Source organism: Carica papaya, chromosome 1, assembly GCF_054855325.1.
Source record: "Carica papaya isolate Zhongbai chromosome 1, ASM5485532v1, whole genome shotgun sequence".
NCBI classification, from domain to species: Eukaryota; Viridiplantae; Streptophyta; class Magnoliopsida; order Brassicales; family Caricaceae; genus Carica; species Carica papaya.
This window is the reverse complement of record NC_142309.1, coordinates 13,036,945-13,057,096: the sequence shown is the minus strand read 5'-3', so window position 1 is coordinate 13,057,096 and position 20,152 is coordinate 13,036,945.

Below are 20,152 nucleotides of genomic sequence, written 5' to 3'. Positions count from 1 at the left end.
TCAAATTTCCTTTAGGATTCCTCGTTGTGTCTTTAAGACTAATGTGCAGGTCCTATTTAATTGAACTTGTATTTGGACACTCATCATAGTGGAATAAGTTATACTGTGAAAGACTGTAAGGTAAACACAAGTGAAGGTGAGGGAGTGAAATTTTGTTTCACTAACTTTTTCTTTGCGGGTCACTTCACCATGTCTCACCAAAGTGCAAACATCAGACTTATTACCATAAAAGAAAGAATTATAAACATGTTGACCCTGCTAAGTGTCCAAATAGGTAACATGATAGAAAAAATGGATCAGTTGGAAAGGGGATGACACCATAATCAACCTCGACATCAACTAATACTGGTTGAGTTTTGATCCTGTGATGAAGATGATGCCAATCATAGAAGGGAGGGTCATAAGGATGGAGAAGATAGAGATAAAGCTCCTTCAAGACACAGATACCACCCTTCTAAGGGAAGAATGATGTTGAGGCCTAACTTAACTTGGAGATAAAGGTTGAGCACATCTTCAGATGCCATAATTACAGTGAGAAAAAAATCAACCTAGCTACCCTTGAATTTACTGATTATGCTTCAGTATAGTGAGACCAATTAGTTGCCCTTTAAGAACAAGATAGTGATGAACTTGTTTCAACATGGAGAGAGTTATCATCTTTCATACGAAAGAGGTTTGCATCATCATATTTTGACATAGATATGAACCTGAAGCTACAATGACTTATTCAGGGCTCTAAGTTTATAGAGGAATATCATAAGGAAATGAAGATCACTATGATTTGAGTTAGAGTTGAAGAGAGGCCCAATATCCTTGAACTAAATAACTATATTGATTTTGAGGAAATTGTACGTAAGGCTACTAAGATCGAAAGACAATTGATGGAAAGGAGAAACATGAGGGAGATTATTAACCCACAATTCAATCCTAGATGGCCTAGAATGAACGAGGCCAAGCCGATTAAGGACAGAAAGGGAAAATCCATCTGCTACTAATCCAACAGGTAATTAAAGCACCTGCTGTTAGGCAGAGCATTGTAAAGTGTTTCAAGTGTTTAAGAGTTAGACATATAGCACCCTAATGTCCTAACTAATGGCCTATAATCTTATGGAATGATGGGGATGTGGTGTAATGAAACAAATTTTTTTGAGACAAATTTTTCATGATTTGTATGGCTATTTAAGCATGTGTATATATGCAGAGAGATATAATAAAGTTAAGGACTAAGTTTCGAGTTAAACGGAGCGAAGATGATGAAATTAGGATAAATTAACCCCTCAAAAAGAGAACTTTCTCTCAAGGAGGAAACTGAGTTCTCTAGGGTTAGGAACGCTTCCTGGGACTAGAAAAACATTGTAGAAGGTAAGAAAATGCTTCAAAAATATAAGAGAGTAATTGGATTAACAATCAAGAGAGAAATCTCCCATGTGAGGGAGGAAATCCCTTGAGAAGTCCTAATTGACCCTTTGGGCTTGATTTGTGTCTGGAGACCAAAATACACAGAATTTGATACTCAAATTTGGTTGAGGACTAACCATGATATTAAGTAAGAAGTGTGTGGAAAATGAAAAATGTCCGTGGAAGCAAATTGGGGAGATATGAGGTCAAACCTTGAGACACGCACATGAAGGACAGTTTTGACATTTTGTGATTATTTGGGCCATAAGTGGGACAAATGGACTCAGATGAAGCCCAAACAAAAACCATATGATAGCTGCCTACTTGAGCAATATGTGAAGTAGAGTGTTGCCCCAAAAGATTAAGAATTGAGCAAGTTATGGAGTTTTGAAGTAAGGGTATAGACATAGGCCTAGCTTTATGCACAATTTGGATTTTTTTGGGGCCTAGGTGGACCTTAGATGGGCCCAAATATGGTCAATAAGTAGCTAAAACCATGACGAGCAAGTGAAGGCATGTGCATGGAGTGCAATTTTGGGCCATATGGGTTTAGGTGGACCTAAAGCTGCTCAAAACATATTGAATGGAGTCCAAATTTGGTATGGAAGCTTCTGAATGGTGGATAAGACATGGGAGGAGCTTGAATAAGATTAGAATACTCTAAAATTACTTAAAGACTAGGGAAAAGAAGAGATAAGGATAAGGATGAAGCTTAAGGAGGTTTAAGTCACGTTTTGCCACCTCTCTATGCTTATCAACTTGTATGGACTTCCCTTCCCTATAAATAGGAGTGTGGGAAGAATGGAAAAACATTCTAAGTTGAGAGAAAGCAAGGTTAGAAGAGAAAAAGAGAGAGAGAAAGATATTGAAAAAATACTTTTCATATCCTTGGGCGCCGCGCGATGCCTTGGGCGGTGTACCATCGCCATCTTGTACGGTGAGCTGCCGTTGGTTGGGAGGTGTGCCTCTGTTTTTTGAACCGTCATGTTACATCACATCACTCCTTTCCAATTCAACTTTCTCAGTCCTTATCAAATTTCTCCACTTGGCGCAAATCTAACGGTCCCCATTTTCTATAAATAGGGACCCCTCCCTTCCCATTTCCTCATCATTTCCATTTCATTCTTCTATCCTTCAAGAGCTTAGAGAGAGAGGGAGTAATCTAAAGAGAGAAGGAGAGGTGAAGAAGAAGAAAGGTGTCGAAAAACTTCAAGGTTTCTGTAAGGAATTTAGTATTAACTTTTAAACATCTTAAGGAGCATTTCTAGAGTTAAAATTATGAAACTTCAAATTATAATTTGCATGATTATATTTAAATGTTTAAACAAAGTAAATTTTACTTGATAAAGCATGTTATATGATCGTAGATGCACTTGATGATTTGCATGTAATTTAGATAATACAATTTTGTGATTAATTGCTAAAATGTGAAAAGGAGATTAAGTAAGAAATAGTATGAAGAATATGTATCTGTATTGATATGCATAATGCATCAAGTGTTTCGTTAGGCTTTTTATCTCTGAGGAGTTTTTATTTTTCCCTCTCTAATCTAGTCTGAAAAGACGTGAAAGGGCCCCTTCCTTTGAATGACGGCATACCCTCTGATGAGAGTCGTGATACGAATTATCTGTTAGGAGTCACATTTGGCTAAGTATTGTCGTGGCTATAGACTATCTGATAATACCACTATGGTTGGCACGACCGTGGTCATAAATCATGTCATATTTTGGCAAGTCAAAAATGTGTTGTTGGCAAATTATCGTTATATATCTAATCTTGTCATTTCACATGGGTAGTCGGAAATTCGTATCTGCCCTTAGTAGATAGAAGTTGGAACAACTTCACGAAGCATGTCACAAAAATATGAGCATATCATGATTTTCTCTGCTATCAGCATGATTGAATTGATTGTTATGACAATGATATGATGGATCTAATATTTTTATAAATAAATAAATTATTTTCATAAATTAAGAAAGGACCCCGACGTGACCCCTGATGGTAAGTGTTGCTGATATAATTATTCACCTTTAAAATCTTATGATATTATTTAAGTATTATTTTTCTTACTGAGTATATGAAACTCACTCCTTTCCATTGCCCCGTCAGATGAGGAAGATAGTGATGAACTGATCACTGACCTACCCCTTGAAGTCAATGCAGACCATGTGGAACCATAAACCTTGAGTGCATGATTTGTCCGGCACTCTGATGAGTCTATTCACATAGTGAAAGAAGTGGCTCTTTTTGTATTCTAATATTTTTGTATTTTATTGTCACTTCTGACCTCAGTTATATATGTATAATTAGAATTCATATATTTTAGTAAGGAATTTATAATAATTTACTCTGCTACATACAATTATCTATCATGCACTCGTAATCTATTTCTGTATATGGCACCCTTATGACTTGATTAAAATTTGGGATGTCATAGATGGTATCAGAGCAGTTATGCAGACGAAATCCCTTACAATTGAGGTTGTAGGTAGAAAAATCTTTAGGATATCTAGAAAAATGAGTCATCTTTCCAAAACTAGACCACCAACTTGTACCTTCTTTTTTTTGTACGAATGACGCGATGGAGACCTTCTGTAGAACGTACCAAAAGACCCGAGGCCTAGAACCATCCGATCAGGGCTGAGTTTAGTGTACTCTTCTGAGCTATCCAAGGACTGACCGCAGCTGTAGGATAGAACTAAGCCAACCCTTGCCAACATCCTGCCCTAGAATACTGAGTAGCCGAAAGGTCTATCTCTCATAACATAAGAGTTTAGGAAGCTTAACCTACCACACTTTGAAGGTAGGCGTGACCCCTTAGTAGCTAAAGGCTGGATCTTGCAGATAAAGAAACTTTTCTCTATCTTAGACCTAATCAAGGAATAAAAAGTCTCCCTAATAGCCTTTATACTAACTGATGAAGCAGAATAGTGGTGGCGACTAAAAAAGAAAGTCCTTCCAACACCTACCACTTGGGAAGTTTTCATGGACGCATTCTTTAATAACTTTTTCCCAGCCTATGTCTAAGAGAAAAAGGACGATTTTAGGACCTTTGCTAGGAAAATTTGATGGTTTCCCGATATGCAGCCTGATTTGTCCAATTGTCTAAGTTTGCACCCTTAATGGTCACCCCCGAATTCATAAGATTAATAAGTTTCTGAAGGATCTTCGTGCCAATATCTACTACCAAATTACGATGCTGAGACCCTACTCATATGTTGAGGTGCTAAAACATGCTCAGTTTGCTGAAGACTTCATCTCAGTCAAACACCAATGCATTGCTTGAGTTCGTACCCAATAACAACAACACCAACCTCAACAACCCAAAAGAAGACTACTCGACCCAGTAAGTAGCCACCCTAATAAATGACCTTGAGTTGCCCCTCCCCCTACTCTACCTCCACTTACTGGACAACCTGTCTGACCTTCCCAACCATGCCAGCATTGTGGTCGCTCACATGGTGACCTATCCTGTCGGTGTAGTAATCACGCCTGTTGTTGATGCGGAAGTGCCCAACACCTTATAAAAGACTGCCCTCAGCAGCTGAAGTACGTGGCCAGATCTGTAGCCCAAGGTCGTGTGTATCACCTTGATGACCCGATGCCCTCCCCACTACTGTCCTTATTTAGAGTTTGCTTTTTATCCATGACACTTCTACTAGAGCTTTGATTGATATAAGTGTTACCTAGTCTTTTATCTCTTGTGCATTTGCTTATAAATTAGATATTAGTGATGAACCTTTAAGAGAAATATTAGCTGTAGAAACTCTCTTTAAGGGATTATTAGAAGCTCACTATGTATATAAAAATTATAAAATAAAAGCTTTAAAGATAGAAATATTTGTAGATCTAGTAGTCTTAGATTTTTTAGGGTTTGACATTATTCTAAGATGGATTGGTTAGAGAAATATAGGGCGATTATTAATTGTGAGAGTAAAGTTACAACCTTGCAATCCCCGAAAATGAAATAAAAATCTACTTTTGTTATTCTCTAACTATTGAATAAACAAGAATATGGATGTTGATCCTCCTGTGTATTTCATTCCCACTATTTGCAACTTTCATGGAAGAATTACCTGGTCTACCTCCACCGTGGGAGATAGAGTTTTCTATCAACCTATTTCCTAGGACTCAACCAATCTCAAAACCTACCTATCGCATGAGTCGCACTGAGCTCATAGAATTAGAAAAAAATCTTTTCGAACTTCTTGGTCAGAAATTCATCTGCCCTGGTCATTCCCCTTGGAGTGTTCTAGTGTTATTTGTGAAGAAGAAAGACGACTTCCTTAAACTATGCATAGACTATCGAGAACTCAATCGGGTGACAATAAAGAGCAAATATCCTCTACCTCATATCGACGGTCTTTTCAATGAGTTACAAGGACCAGCGGTCTTCTCCAAGATCGACCTCAGATCAGGATACTACTAGTTGAGAGTCAAGGAAGAAGACATTCGAAAGGCTACCTTTCGATTATGTTACAGCCTATACGAGTTCAAAGTTATGTCGTTTGGGTTAACTAATACCCCTGCTGCCTTCATAGATCTTATGAACAAGATTTTTCAACAAGCACTGGATCAATACATTATTATATTCATTGATAACATCCTAGTCTACTCTAAGAGCCCAGAAGAACACGCAGTCCACCTATCTCAGGTACTGGAGACACTTCATCAAAATTAACTGTTTACTAAGCTCAGCAAATGCTCCTTTTGGTTGGATCGAGTCTCCTTCCTTGGCCATGTAATTTTGAGTGAAGGAGTTTCTGTATATTTAGCCAAGTGAAATGATGATCAATTAGAACCCACTCACCAATGTAACTAAGATACGTAGTTTCCTTGGCTTGGTAGGTTACTACAGATGATTCATTGATGGATTCTCTAAGATTGCTACTCCATTGACCCGTCTCACTAGGAAGGGTGTACCTTTTGTTTAGGATTATGAATGTAGTGAAAGCTTTACAGAATTGAAGCATCGTCTCACCTTTGCTCTGGTATTGATCCTCCCCGACAACACTGGAAGATTTTAGGTTTACTATGACGCATCTCACATCGATTTAAGATGCGTTTTAATGCAACATTGTAGAATGGTTGCTTATGGATTCAGACAGTTGAAGCCCCATGAGCGTAACTACCTTACTCACGATCTGGAATTGACAGCCATAATCTTTGCCTTGAAGATATGGCATCATTACCTATTTTGTCAGACCTTTGAAATTTACACTAACCACAAAATTTTAAAGTTTATTTTCTCATAGAGGTAGTTAAACATGAGACAAAGACGGTGGATGGACCTCCTGAAGGACTATGACTGTAAGATCATCTACTACTCCAATAGAGAAAATGTAGTCGTTAATGCATTGAGCCAGAAGAAGTCCATTGTGTTGGCCTAAACCATAGCCTCTAGTTGGAAACTAGTCAATGCTATGCAGGCACTCCGCTTCAACCACTATGGCAATGGTGCCTATCTTGCTTAGATCTGAGCTTTACCTGATCTTTTTATGAAGATTTGGGAAGCTCAGTCCACGAACTAAGAAATCACTAAAAATCTGAGTAAGCTCACTTCTGATGAGTTTCTTGATTTTAGGCTTACTGATGATGGGTTGTGCAGATTCTGAGATCATATTTAGGTCCATGTTGCTATCAGGACGAATGTTCTCAAAGCTGTCCATGCCTCCAAACTTCCATTCATCCCCGAGAGTACCAAGATGTACTAGGATCTAAAGCACCAATACTGGTGGCCAGGAATGAAGAAGGATATTGTTGACTATGTCTCCAATGCCTTACTTGCCAACAAGTTAAGGCGAAATACCAGAGACCCGGCAGTTTGTTACAGAGCTTTTCGTTTTTAAAATAAAAGTGGGAGTATGTAACCATAGATTTTGTCATCGACCTTCCAAGGACTTGTTCTAGTCATAATGCTAATTGGGTCATCATTGACAGACTAACTAAAACCATCCACTTTTTACCTATCAGAACCACTTACTCCACCAGCACATTAGCCCGCCTATATGTTGATGAAATTGTTAGACTGTATGGCGTTCTCTCATCTATTATATCCAATCAAGATCCTCGATTCACCTCCTACTTTTGGGACAGCTTTCAAGTAGTACTTGGGTCTGGATTGTATCTTTGTCTTTATGAATTTACTTGTAATAACAGTTATCATTCTAGCATTGACATGACTCCGTATGAAATCCTGTACGGTAGGCCCTGTCGTTTTTCCACTTACTGAGGTAATGTCAGAAACCAGTATCATTTTAGACCTAACTTCATCCAGGAGACTATAAAAAAGGTTGTTATCATCCGTAAGAACTTGTCCACCACCTAGAGTCGCCAGAAAAGTTATGCTGAGAACCGTAAAAGACCCTTGAATTTGCCATTGGTGACTAAGTCTTCCTCAAGATTTTTTCATATAAGGAAAAAATGTGGTTCGGGAAAAAGGGAAGTCAAGCCCCCGTTATGTTGGACCTTTTTAGATCGTGGAGCGTGTTGGACCCGTGGTGCATTACCTTGCTCTGACCCGAGAATTTACGAGTCTACATGATGTTTTTTATGCCTCCATACTAAAAAGGTACCACCCTGACCCTTCTCATATCATTCCTCACTATGAGACGCAGCTGCAAGTTGATATGACGTATGTGAAACTTCCTATAAAAATTCTTAGTTAGACCGATAAGGTTTTACGCAACAAGAGGATTCTCATGGTGAAGGTGCAGTGACAACACCACACTTTGAAAGAGGTGACATGGGAGTTAGAGAGCAAGATGAGAGAGAAGTTCCAAGACTTCTCCCAAAAAAAGACGAAAAATAGGGCAGAATCTCCCAAGAAAATGCCCATAGAAAAAGACCCGCCCGTGCGGGCATTGCACACTGCACGAGCGCACGTGAGCGTAGCCAGCATGAGATGTGGGCACTTTGCTCACGTCCCTTCAGTGTGGGGTGCGAGGTTGATTTGTGCATGCATCCCATCACGTACAGACTGGCTTGGCGTTGTGTGCCTTGTGCGCATGCCGTTTGCGTAGTAGGCCTGCGCGTTGTAGGCCCTGCGTGAGGCAGGATAGACAGGTGCACTTGCAAGATAAGCCTACAGCGCGCGACCAACTCAGGAGGCATGATGTTGCCTTGGGCAGTGTGTCGTCGCCCCCTTGGGCGTCGTGCACAACCTTCGATGGTGTACACCATCGGTTGGGCAGTGTACTTCTGTATTTCGCGCCGTAGTCACATCGTGTCACATAACTCTTTTTCCATTCAATTTTTTCTCTTCTCACTAGATTTTTCCATTTTGTGCAAATCTAACGGTCCTCATTTTCTATAAATAGGGACCCCTCCCTTCCCATTTCCTCATCACTTCCATTTAATTCTTCGATCCTCTAAGAGCTTAGAGAGAGAGGGAGTGATCTAGAGAGAGAATGAAAGGAGAAGAAGCAGAAAGTTATAGGAAAACTTCAAGGTTTTGGCAAGGAATTTAGTATTTACTTTTAAACATCTTAAGGGGAATTTCTAGAGTCAAAATTATGAAACTTGAAATTATGATTTTCCTGATTATATTTAGATGTCTAAACAAAGTAAATTTTACTTGATAAAACATGTTATATGATCGTAGATGTACTTGATGATTTGCATGTAATTTAGATGATATAATTTTGTGATCAATTGCTGAAATGTGAAAAGGAGATTAAGTATGAAATGAAGAATATGTATCTGTATTGACATGCATAATGCATTAAGTATTTCGTTAGGCTTTTTGTCTTTGAGAAATTTCTGTTTCTCCCTCTGCCATCTGATTTGAAAAGACGTGAGAGGACCGCTCTATGCAGATGACGGCGTACCCTCTGACGAGAGTGGTGACACAAATTATCTGTTAGGAGTCACATTTGGCTAAGTACTGTCGTGGCTATACACTATCTGATAGGACCACTGTGGTTGGCACAGCCGTGATCATAGATCATCTCATGGTTTGGCAAGCCAGAAATGTGTTGTTAGTAAATTTCCATTATATATCTGATCTAGTCATTCCACACGGGTAGTCAGAAATTCGTTGTAGATGGAAATCGGAACGACTTCATGAAGTATGGCATGAAAATCTGAGTATATCATGATTTATTTGATTTTCTCTATTATCAGTATGATTGAATTGACTGTTATGACAATGATACGATGGATCTGATGTTTTTATAAATAAATAATTTTTTTTCATAAATTAAGAAAAGACCTCAACGTGACTTCTGATGGTAAATATTGCTGACATAATTATTTACCTTTAAACTCTTATCATGTTATTTAAATACTATTTTCTTACAAGTATATGAAACTCACTCCTTTCCATGCCCCCCAGATGAGGAAGATAGTGAGGAACTAATCGCTGACTTACCCCTTAAGTCTATGAGGATTCCGTGGATCCATAAACCTTGAGTGCATAATTTATCCCGCACTCTGATGAGTCCATTCACATAGTGAAAGAAGTGGCCCTTTTTATATCTTGGTATTTGTGTATTTTGTTGCCATTTTTGGCCTTATGTGTAATTGGAACTCATGTATTTTTGTAAGGGATTTGTAATAATTTGCTCCACTCCATACAATTATCTATCATGCACTCATATTTTGTTTCTATATTTGGCACCCTTATGCCTTAATTAGCATTTGGGATGTCACAATTTGTGAGGTTAGAAATTGTACAAAAAGACCCCAGAACGTTTCTGGATTTTAGGGAAAAAAAACTTAGAAATGAAGCTGAGACTTTACCAAAGTTAAAACATGTCCTACAAGGTATGTAGCCTCAAGTTTCTTTCAAAGAAATCAATTTACCTATCATGAGGATATTTTTTATTGTAAAATAATGATAATTCTAAGAAAAGATTATGTCAAAAATTTTGTAGGAAATTAAGGAAAATATAACATGAGACTCTGTTTGGGTGAAAAGAATAAATTAAAGTATTTTTAAGGGAAGACTCTGACAGAGTAACTAAAGAAATTGAGAAAAATATAGGGGGAGACTCTCATAAAATAGAGAGAGCTTATGTTGATTGCATCAGATCTGAGGTAAAAAGATATTGTGATCACATGGCCTATGTTGTTTTGAAGTGTTTTCATCAGGGCTTTTTATATATTTTCATATATAAAGTGCAAGTGTTTTGTGAAAGTGCTATTGTGTTTTAAGTGTTATTTTGCCTATGTATTTTGGAAAGTGATTTTAATAAGTATATATAACTTATTATTGAGGCGAACCATTCTAAAAGCACTTGCATGATGATAAGCTTCAGCGTGCCCCTATATAACCATTGTATTTTCAAGTGTAGTGGAAAAGTGATTGATGTGACCATAGGAGAGGATTCCAGTTACCCAGTAAGTAACCATCAGAATTCACGCCAACTTGGAGACAAAGCCCAGAAGAAGTCTAGACCAATGAAATGGAGTCGAGATTCGATGACAAGTCCTAATCCCGTGAAGCCCAAAGATCCAGTTTTGCAAGCTTAGATCAGGTAAGTTGGATTATCAATTCCATCAAGACCGGAAAGCCTTATGGGCTGCCAAGAGAATCGACCCAAGGAAGCATCAAAGACGATGAGTTATGGGCTTTCGGATTGATCAAGGAAAAAGAGGAAATTAAGGTCATGCATGGAAGGGAAACAATCGCGGGTGTGCGACCCGAGTCACCCGACCCGTTCTACGGCCCACTAGGCCCACCCATGAAGAAGCAGGTCGCGTGCTCAAGGAGAGCAACGGCCCATGCTGCACACCGCTGCAAGTGGGCTGACGAGGGCCCATCAAGGAGACACGAGGGCTAGCCCTCATCCCGAGACCCGACCCAGTAGATCCGCACCCAAAGAAGGGGATGTCAGGCCGATCACATGGCCCAACAAGCTAGCCGCAACAACTGACCTAGCAGCAGCTGGGGACCCAGCAGAGGAGAGAGTCGGCCAGGTTGCAAAGTAGTAATGCCCAGAGGCAACACGCGTGCACAAGCCCGACCCAAACCATGTGCACGCATGCGGGCTTCCCCAACCCACACAGGTGAAGTGTGTGACGTGTGTGGGGGATAAGGAGTGGCAAGCTTTTTGGACTTCTTTTTACCACATGCACCATGTGATTTTAATTCCAAATTCAGTAAATTCACATAGTAATTATCCTTCATTATTTAATTATTATTATTTAATGTTTTTAAATTTCAACTCTATCCAACGATTATTATTATATAATATTTTAATCTTAGGGATATCTTAGGCTATTATTTTATTATGTAATTTTAATCCCTAGATTTTATCCTATTATTACTTTTTTATGAATTATATTCCTAAGATTATTTAATTAATTTTCTTTGTATTTATATGGGATAGAATAAATATTTTATTATATAATTATCCTAATTTAGATAGAATTTTATCTAGAATATTATTATATTAATTTCTTCAAGAGATTGTAATCATCTAGAAATATCACGGGGAAGGCTATAATGGGTCTTTGCCATAGGTTGTAAACTTACCGATTACAATCAATTTGAGAGAAATTCCTGAAAGCCTAGGCTTTTCTTCTATTAGTATTTTTGCTAATTTAGTTTCTTCAAGTTCTTTAAGGAACAGGAGTCTTCAGAAGTCTTTTTAAGCCAAGGACCGGGATCAACTTATCGGTAAGTCTGTTGTATTTTTTATTTTCTTGTTTTATTTTTCCTAGTCTTTGTTTTTGTATTCCTTTTTAAGATTGTAGATTCAATTAGAGGGAGCGATTTTCTAAGCAGTTAAGTTTTGGTTTTGCACAACGTTGAGTGGGTTATAGAAGTTGATTCGATCCTCCCCATACCCTCCTATGTCAGTGATGAGTATGAATCCATACATAACCATTTTGTTTTTGGGTGAATGGTGAAATATTATGTGTTAAGTGTGTGCCTAACATGCATGGTAGTAGGCAGATGTGAATGACCCTCCATAACGGTGATGAAGTGGAGTTCATTGTATAATGTAGTGAAGTGTATTTATTTTTTGATTATGGGACATGTGACTCGTTGTACAATGTGACACACTGTACCTACTGAGTGATCTGGTACATGTAAGAGTATAGTACATTGTACAATGCAGTAATGTGTTATTTGAATCGTGATTCTAATTTCAGTTTTCTAGTGTGTATCTATTTTTAGTGATAGTGAATATATTTTCGAGAAAAGTATATAAGATATATATATGTTTTGATGTGTGTGAAAGCTATATATATTGCATGTATAAGTTGTGTTGTCATAATATATGTTTATTGCAATAATTTATCTCGCTTCCCCATTATTTTTAGATAATGAGGATTCTGTTGCAGAATAATATATGATATAAAAAAGAAGTTGAGAAATTAGACTCTAAGATTGGGTTATCAGTTTATATTTTTGCATTGTAAGAAAAGAAAAATTTTAGAGCCTTGCATATATGTATCTAATGTACATGTTTCAACAGATGTAACACTTCTGCGTATTCTGTATATTAATGAAAGTTAATTTTTGTTATTTAATTAAGTGTAAAGTGTAAGTGTGCTCTGGACACACCTTGTAAGAGAGGGTGTGAGCTACGACAGGTGGTATCAGAGCACGATTTTAGGACACATCCCTTGAATATGAAGCTTAGGGTTTTTACACAGAACCTAGAAAAGTAGTGAAACTTAGAATGAGTATAGTAGAACGTAGTAGGAACCCTCTCCTGACCCTAAAATATTCGGGAGTTGGAAATAGTGAGATTAATGAGAGAGCCTACATATAATATCCAAAAGACACGACTAAATAGAATCTCGAAGGACTCATATTGTAACAACCCAAAAACCTTTGTGGTTAATTTATAAAGTGAATCTGTATTTATTTAGGCCCTAAGGCCACTTAAACTCCTTAATATTTCATAATTTTAATTTTTCGGATAAATATCATATTTCGTATTTTAACTTTTATATTTTTATTTGATTTAATAATTCTCAAAATTTATTATTTTATTTTGTCGTAGGAAAATTAAATTGTATTTATTAATTAAATTAAATTTCAGGAAAAACAGGGAGAAAGGGCAAAAATCCCACGGGAATGCCTGCGGGAAGGATTTTGTATGTGCGGGCTCCACACACTAGTTGTGCATGCACGTGCGTGGCCAGTGTAGGACATGGGCACTGTACGCACATCCCGTTCACGCGGGGCACAAAGTGCGCTCTACATACGTGCCCATCACGCGTAGACGAGCGCGACTCCTTATGCCCTCTGCTCGCGCTGTCCATGTCGTCCACGCGGTAGGCCTGTGTGGTAGGCTTGTGAGCAGTGCCTTGTGTATTGTAGGACCTGCGCGCACGATAGGCTAGGCCTACATGCGGCAGGCTAGGTCGACGCTTGCTGCAGGCACAGTGCACGCCACCCCCTTAGGCACTGTACACTGCCTTCGGGCAACGAGCCGCTTCCGGCTTAGGCGGTGTACCGCCATCGCTTGGGCGACGTGCTGCCGTCATTTTAGTCGCATGCTTTGTTTTTTGTGTCGTGATCATGTCGTGTCATCCATCCGTCAATCATCATATCACATCTTTCCCATTGACTTTCTCTCTCCTCACCAAATTTCACCACTTGGTGCAAATCTGACGGTCCCCATTTTCTATAAATAAGGACTCTCTCTTCACCATTTCCTCATCACTTCCATTCCATTCTTCCATTCTCCAAGAGCTTAGAGAGAGAGAGAGAGGAGAAGAAGAAGAAAAGGTGTAGGAAACATCGAGGTTTCGGTAAAAAATTTAGCATTTATTTTTAAACATACTAAGGAGTATTTCTAGAATAAAATTAATGAAGTTTAAATTTATGATTTGCATGGTTGAATTTTATGCCTAAACAAAGTAATTTTACGTAATAATGCATGCTTTATGATCATATATGAACTTATTAATTTGCATGAGTAATTTATATGATTTGATGCTCAAAAATAAATGTTGATGTGTGATGCTATTAACAATAAAAAAAATGATTAAGTATGAAATGATATATAGATATGAGAAATATGTATTAGTATTGGCATGCATAATTCATAAAATATTTCGTTAGGCTTTTTATCTCTAAGGGGTTTCTACTTCTCCCCCGTCTGATCTGAAAAGATGTGAGAGGACCACTCTCTATGGATGATAGTGTATCCTTCGACGAGAGTGGTGACATGATATGATTGTAGAGGTCACCGTTGGCAAAGCACAGCCGTTGCCAAAGTTAACATGTAGGACTACTGTGGTTTGTATGGTCGTAATCATAGATCATGTCATGGTTTAGCAAGCTGCAAATGTGATATTGGTTTGGCAAGCCACAAATTGTTGTTATAAATGAAATAAATTAGTCATTCAACATGGGTAGTCGGAAATCCGTATTGCCTTCAGTAGATGGAAGTCGGAACGACTTCGCGAAGAATGATACAAAAACAGTGCATATCATGATTTGTTTGATTTTTTATATTTTCAACATGATATATTTGATTTATATGATATGATTTGATGATTTCCCTAATAAATTAAATTGTTTTCATAACTTAATAAAGGACCCTCGCATGAATCTTGATGGTAAGTAATACATCTAATTACCTTTAAGATCTTATGATGCTATTTAAATACTGTTTTTCTTATGGAGTATATGGAACTCACTCCTTTCCATGCCCCCCTCCAGATGAGGAAGATAGTGAGGAACTGATTGCTAACCTACCCCTTAAAGTCTTTGAGGATCCCGTGGATCCATAAACTTTTATGAGTGCATGACTCGTCCCGCACTTTGATGAGTCCTTTTACATAATCACAAAAGTGGCCCTTTTTGTATTTTGATATTTTGTATTTTGTTGCCACTTATGGCCTCAATTATATGTGTAATTGAGAACTCATATTTTGTAAGGAATTTGTAATAAATTTTTCTGCTGTATACATTTAACTAATATGCACTTGTAATTTGTTTCTGTATCTGGCACCCTTATGCCTTAATTAGCATTTGAGATGTCACATATATATATAGTGAAAGACTTAGGCAAGATATTTCAGATACCCATGGACTTTTTAAGGATTTAAGGAATAACGAATTTAGGGATGAGTGTTTTGAGAAGTGAAGAGGAATCCCATATAATTGAACCTTGAGATTTAAAGGAGTTGTCCTCACTAAAAAAATTACCAAGTGAGACAAGTGTATGCCTTTGTGGTTAGAGGTTGAACAAAACTTGATATGTTGAGAGATAAAAGATTATGAGTAAACATTCTATTGATAGTATTGAGATCAGACATTGTTATGACTTGGAAGAATAAATGTTACGGATCTTGAGATCATTTAAATAAAACATTTATTTTAGAGGATATGAGCTATTTTTGTTGATTGAAGAAAGACTAGCTATTAGGAAAAAATGTTGTTACCCCATTACTAAGGACTAGTTTAAACTATGAAAGTGTACAACACCACTCTAAGGATTACCCTCCCATTCAAGTAAAAAATAAGTCAAGAACCTAAGAGGAGGTATATTATCATCCGTATGAGGATTATAAGCAAACCACATTCCCAAAAATAGTTTCTTGAATAAAGTGAAATGATACCCTTGAACTTTCGGGATGAGAATAGACAAGTATTATTGGAGAACAACAACCAATAATGGGACAACTATTAGGACCAGTTTCTCGTTTCTAAGTTGAAGTAGATGATTAGACATAACTCAAGATCCCACCAAACTTGGACTTGTAAGTTTCTTAGATATCCTGAGTGGATACAAACAAGTGAACAAGGTAAATAGGGAGAGACCACCCTGGAAACTAAACATTTAGTAGTCGTGCCCTTTAAGAGTGATCATTTGAAAACTTTGGTAGTGCATAATATTTAACCTTAGAGAGATGGAATCAATTATCGAGTGTAATAAATTTTAACAAGACTTTTGATAGACCCCATTGCCGAAAGATCCTATGATGTCCCGATAATAAGGAGTTCAATACTTAAGGACCTTATAAGAACCCGATCAATGATTGAGATTTTATGAGTAATCCTACTGGATAAACTTGAGGTTAATAGTATACTGTGATGCCCAGTGCAAAAAAATTCCTTTCTATTTTTGAAAGTTAGAAAAGAGATGTCTCCTTTTGGAAATATATAAGAGCCTTAGAAAACTATAAGCTTGAGAATGAGGTTCCAGAAGAAATCAAGGAGTCATAATCAAATCCTATTAGACTTGGATAGAGAGAATAGGCCTTAATAAGTTAAGGATCCATACAACTTAACTATAAAGAGTAAGTGGCTTGGATATCAAGTCATTGAGGAAGGAGAAAAGGTCTTGATTTAGGAAAGTACTAACCATTTTCCATAATATTAATTTTGAGAGTTAGAAAATACATCGACTTGATTTTGGGAGCTTAATATCTTAGGAAATACAAACATAGAAATTATGTTATGGTCACGTAGAAGTAATTAAGAGCCATAAACATTATGGATATTCCATACTTGATTATTCAAAGGTTTAAGACTCTATGAACACTTGATCAACTATCGAGGTATTATTTACACACTACCAGACCTCGTTAAGTTTAAGGATAGTAGTATAGCTTATGAGAAGATATGTAAGGTGAAATAATTTGATGAGATTTTGAAGCGAGTTCCTAATGATTATACTCTTATTTTGGGAGTTAGAAAAGAATTAACCATCTTGGGTGCATTTATGAACCACAAGAGAATATAAACATGAGATTAGATTTCCAACAGAAGTTAAGGAGTTATTATTTTATTACTAGGAGATGAATGACTACTATCCTTGAGGTGAATAGAGAATTGAAATAGAATCACCATAAGCTATATACAATGGAGATATCCATTTTACAAGTAGTTGGGGAGACAAGTGTTTCAAGCCTTAGTAAAATTGTTAGTAACCTACAAGTGAAAAATAAATAATGAATAACTAGTTAAGATACATTTTTAAAAATGATGTCATAAGTTATCGTTGAATAAATCAGTGTATTGAGAAGAGGGAGACCATAGAGATCAACAATTTATTGAGAAGAAGATCAAGGATTCAAGCTTATTGTGAGTTGAATTTGGAGGACCAGATTCCTTTTAAGGGGGGGACAATGTAATGACCTAAATTTTCTCTTGACAAATTTCTCATATTTTTTTATGGCTATTTAAGCATGTATATATATGCAGAGAGATATAATAAGGTTAAGGACTAAGTTTCGAGTCAAACGAAGCTAAGATGACGAACTTAGGATAAAAAGAACTCCTAAAAAAGAGAATTTTCTCTCATAGAGGAAACTGAGTTCTTTAGACCTAGGAACGCTTCTCGGGACTAGAACAACATTGTAGAAGGTAAGAAGATGCTTCAAAAATATGAAAGAGTAATTAAATTAATAATCAGGAGAGAAATCTCCTATGTGAGGGAGGAAATCCCTCGAGAAGTCCTAATTGACCCTTTGGATTGGATTTGTGTCCCAAGACTTACACATAGAATTTGAGACTCATATTTGGCTAAGGACTATCCAAGATGGAAGAAGTATGTGGAAAATAAAAAATATCCATAGAAACAAATTGGGGAGATACGAGGTCAAACTATGAGGCATGCACATGAAGGACAGTTTTGACCTTTTGGGATTATTTAGCCCATAAGTGGGCCAAATGGACTTGGACGAAGCCCAAACCAAAACCATGTGATAGTTTCCTCCTTAAGGAACATGTAAAGCACAAGGTGGCCCAAAAAGATTAAGAATTAAGTAAGTTATAGAGTTTTGAAATAAGGGTATATACATGGGCCTAGCTTTGTGCACGGTTTAGACCTTTAGGGCCTTAGGTGGGCCTTAGATGAGCTAAATGTGATCGTTTTGAGCCCAAATTCGATTAGTAAGTAGCTGAAACCACAAAAAGCAAGTGCAAGTAAACTGGGCCAGAAACACATATGAATCAAGGGAATTATGATTGTTTGAAATGAAAGCATGTACATGGAGTGCCGTTTTAGGCCTTATGGGTTTAGATAGGCCTAAGGTGGCCCAAAAGATATCGAATAAAGCCCAAATTTGGTATGAAAGCTCCTGAAAGGTGGAAAAGACATGGGCAGTGTTTGGATAAGATTAGAATACTCTAAAATTACTTAAAGGCTAAGGAACATAAGAGATAAGGATTAGGATTAAGCTTGAGGAGGTTTAAGTCACGTTTTGCCACCTCTCCCATACTTATCAACTTGCATAAAACCAACATTCCCATTTTTACAAAACTTCCATTTTATCAAATTTCCAACTTAGCCAAAATTTCCTCATTTTCCCATTCTTCAAATTTCTTATCAAATTTCTTATCAAATTTCCTTACTTCGAAGTTGTTAATTCCTTAATTGATTTTCCATTTTTTAAAAAAAAATCATTTTTTAAGTTCTTGTAGCTTGTTCTTTTGATTACTTAAACTTTTTTTTTTATTTTAATTGTTTTATTTTACTGTTTCTCGTTTCATATTTAAATTCAAATTACCAACTTCAATTTCTCTTGTACATTTTGGGCAATTTGTCCTCGAAACCGCGGAAGGGGGATAAGATCATGCAAGCTCGCACCCACGGCACATGGTGTCTTGTCCTATGGCACTCTCGATGTGTGCACGACTAGCAGTGTCTATGCCCCACACAGTTTACTACATGTAGCATGTTATAGTCGCTTAGGCGTGCGTCCCTGTGTGCATGCGCGAACATCACTCAACACAAACAGTGCCTCGTGTAGGTCTTCTCGATGCAGCGAGGGCGCCTAGTAGGAACCTTACATTTGTGTGCAATGAACTACTTGTATGCAGCGCACCAAAGGACATGTTCAGACTCTTTTAGATGCTTGGGCAGTGTCTCGCGCACACCATCATACATGGTCTCCCATGTCTACCTCATTAACCGACACGTTGGTGCCTGGGCAACATAGATAGAGGCATCAGGGCTCTATTTATCGATTGTTTTTTATTTTTTCTTTTGTTTCAGTATTTTAATCCATCTGCATAATGTTATACATCATTCCAGTAATCAAATTCCATCGAAATCATATAAAAAAAAAAGATTAAATCATTAAAATCATGCATGACACGCACACACTCTTCATCAATTAAAACAACAAGAACACATGTAATTGTTTGAAAATTTAATCATCCTACATGCATCTATAAAGTCAAATGCTTGTAAAAACTAATTACCACCAATCTTACCTCGATGGAGACCAAATTTGAAACCAAACACATGAGCCATTTGTCCCCAAACATTGAGGAATTTCTACAACATGCCATGACAGTGTCTACAGAGTTGAGTGAGTTTGCAGACGATTTCGCAGTATTCTGGAAAGAATCTGAAGGTCTTGCCCACACGAGTGAAGCATGCAGGCAAGGAGTTTGATGCCGAGAAGGATTTTCCTTCTTCTTATTTCCACATGTGAATTTTATGGCTGATTTTCCAAGAAGAATTCTGCAACAACTTGAGAGCTAAAAGGAGATTAAAACACATGGGAAATATGGTAAAAATGAAGAGCCCTATCTAGATAATATTCTATTAATTTTTAATTAGTATTTTCATTACTTAATTTTATCAATTAGGATATTTAATTATTATTTTATAATTAAGATTAAGATTAAGACTATATTTTTATTAGAGTTTTAATTAAATACAAGTGATTGTATTTATTTAAGATTATTCTAGTGAAAGCCTATATAAAGGCCTCACCTTATTAGGTTATAATCGCCACAATTCAGTTTGTTAATAAAATTATTCAGTTTGTTCTTATATTAGTTTTACTAATTTTGAGAGTGAATGTTTTTTTAACAGAGGTT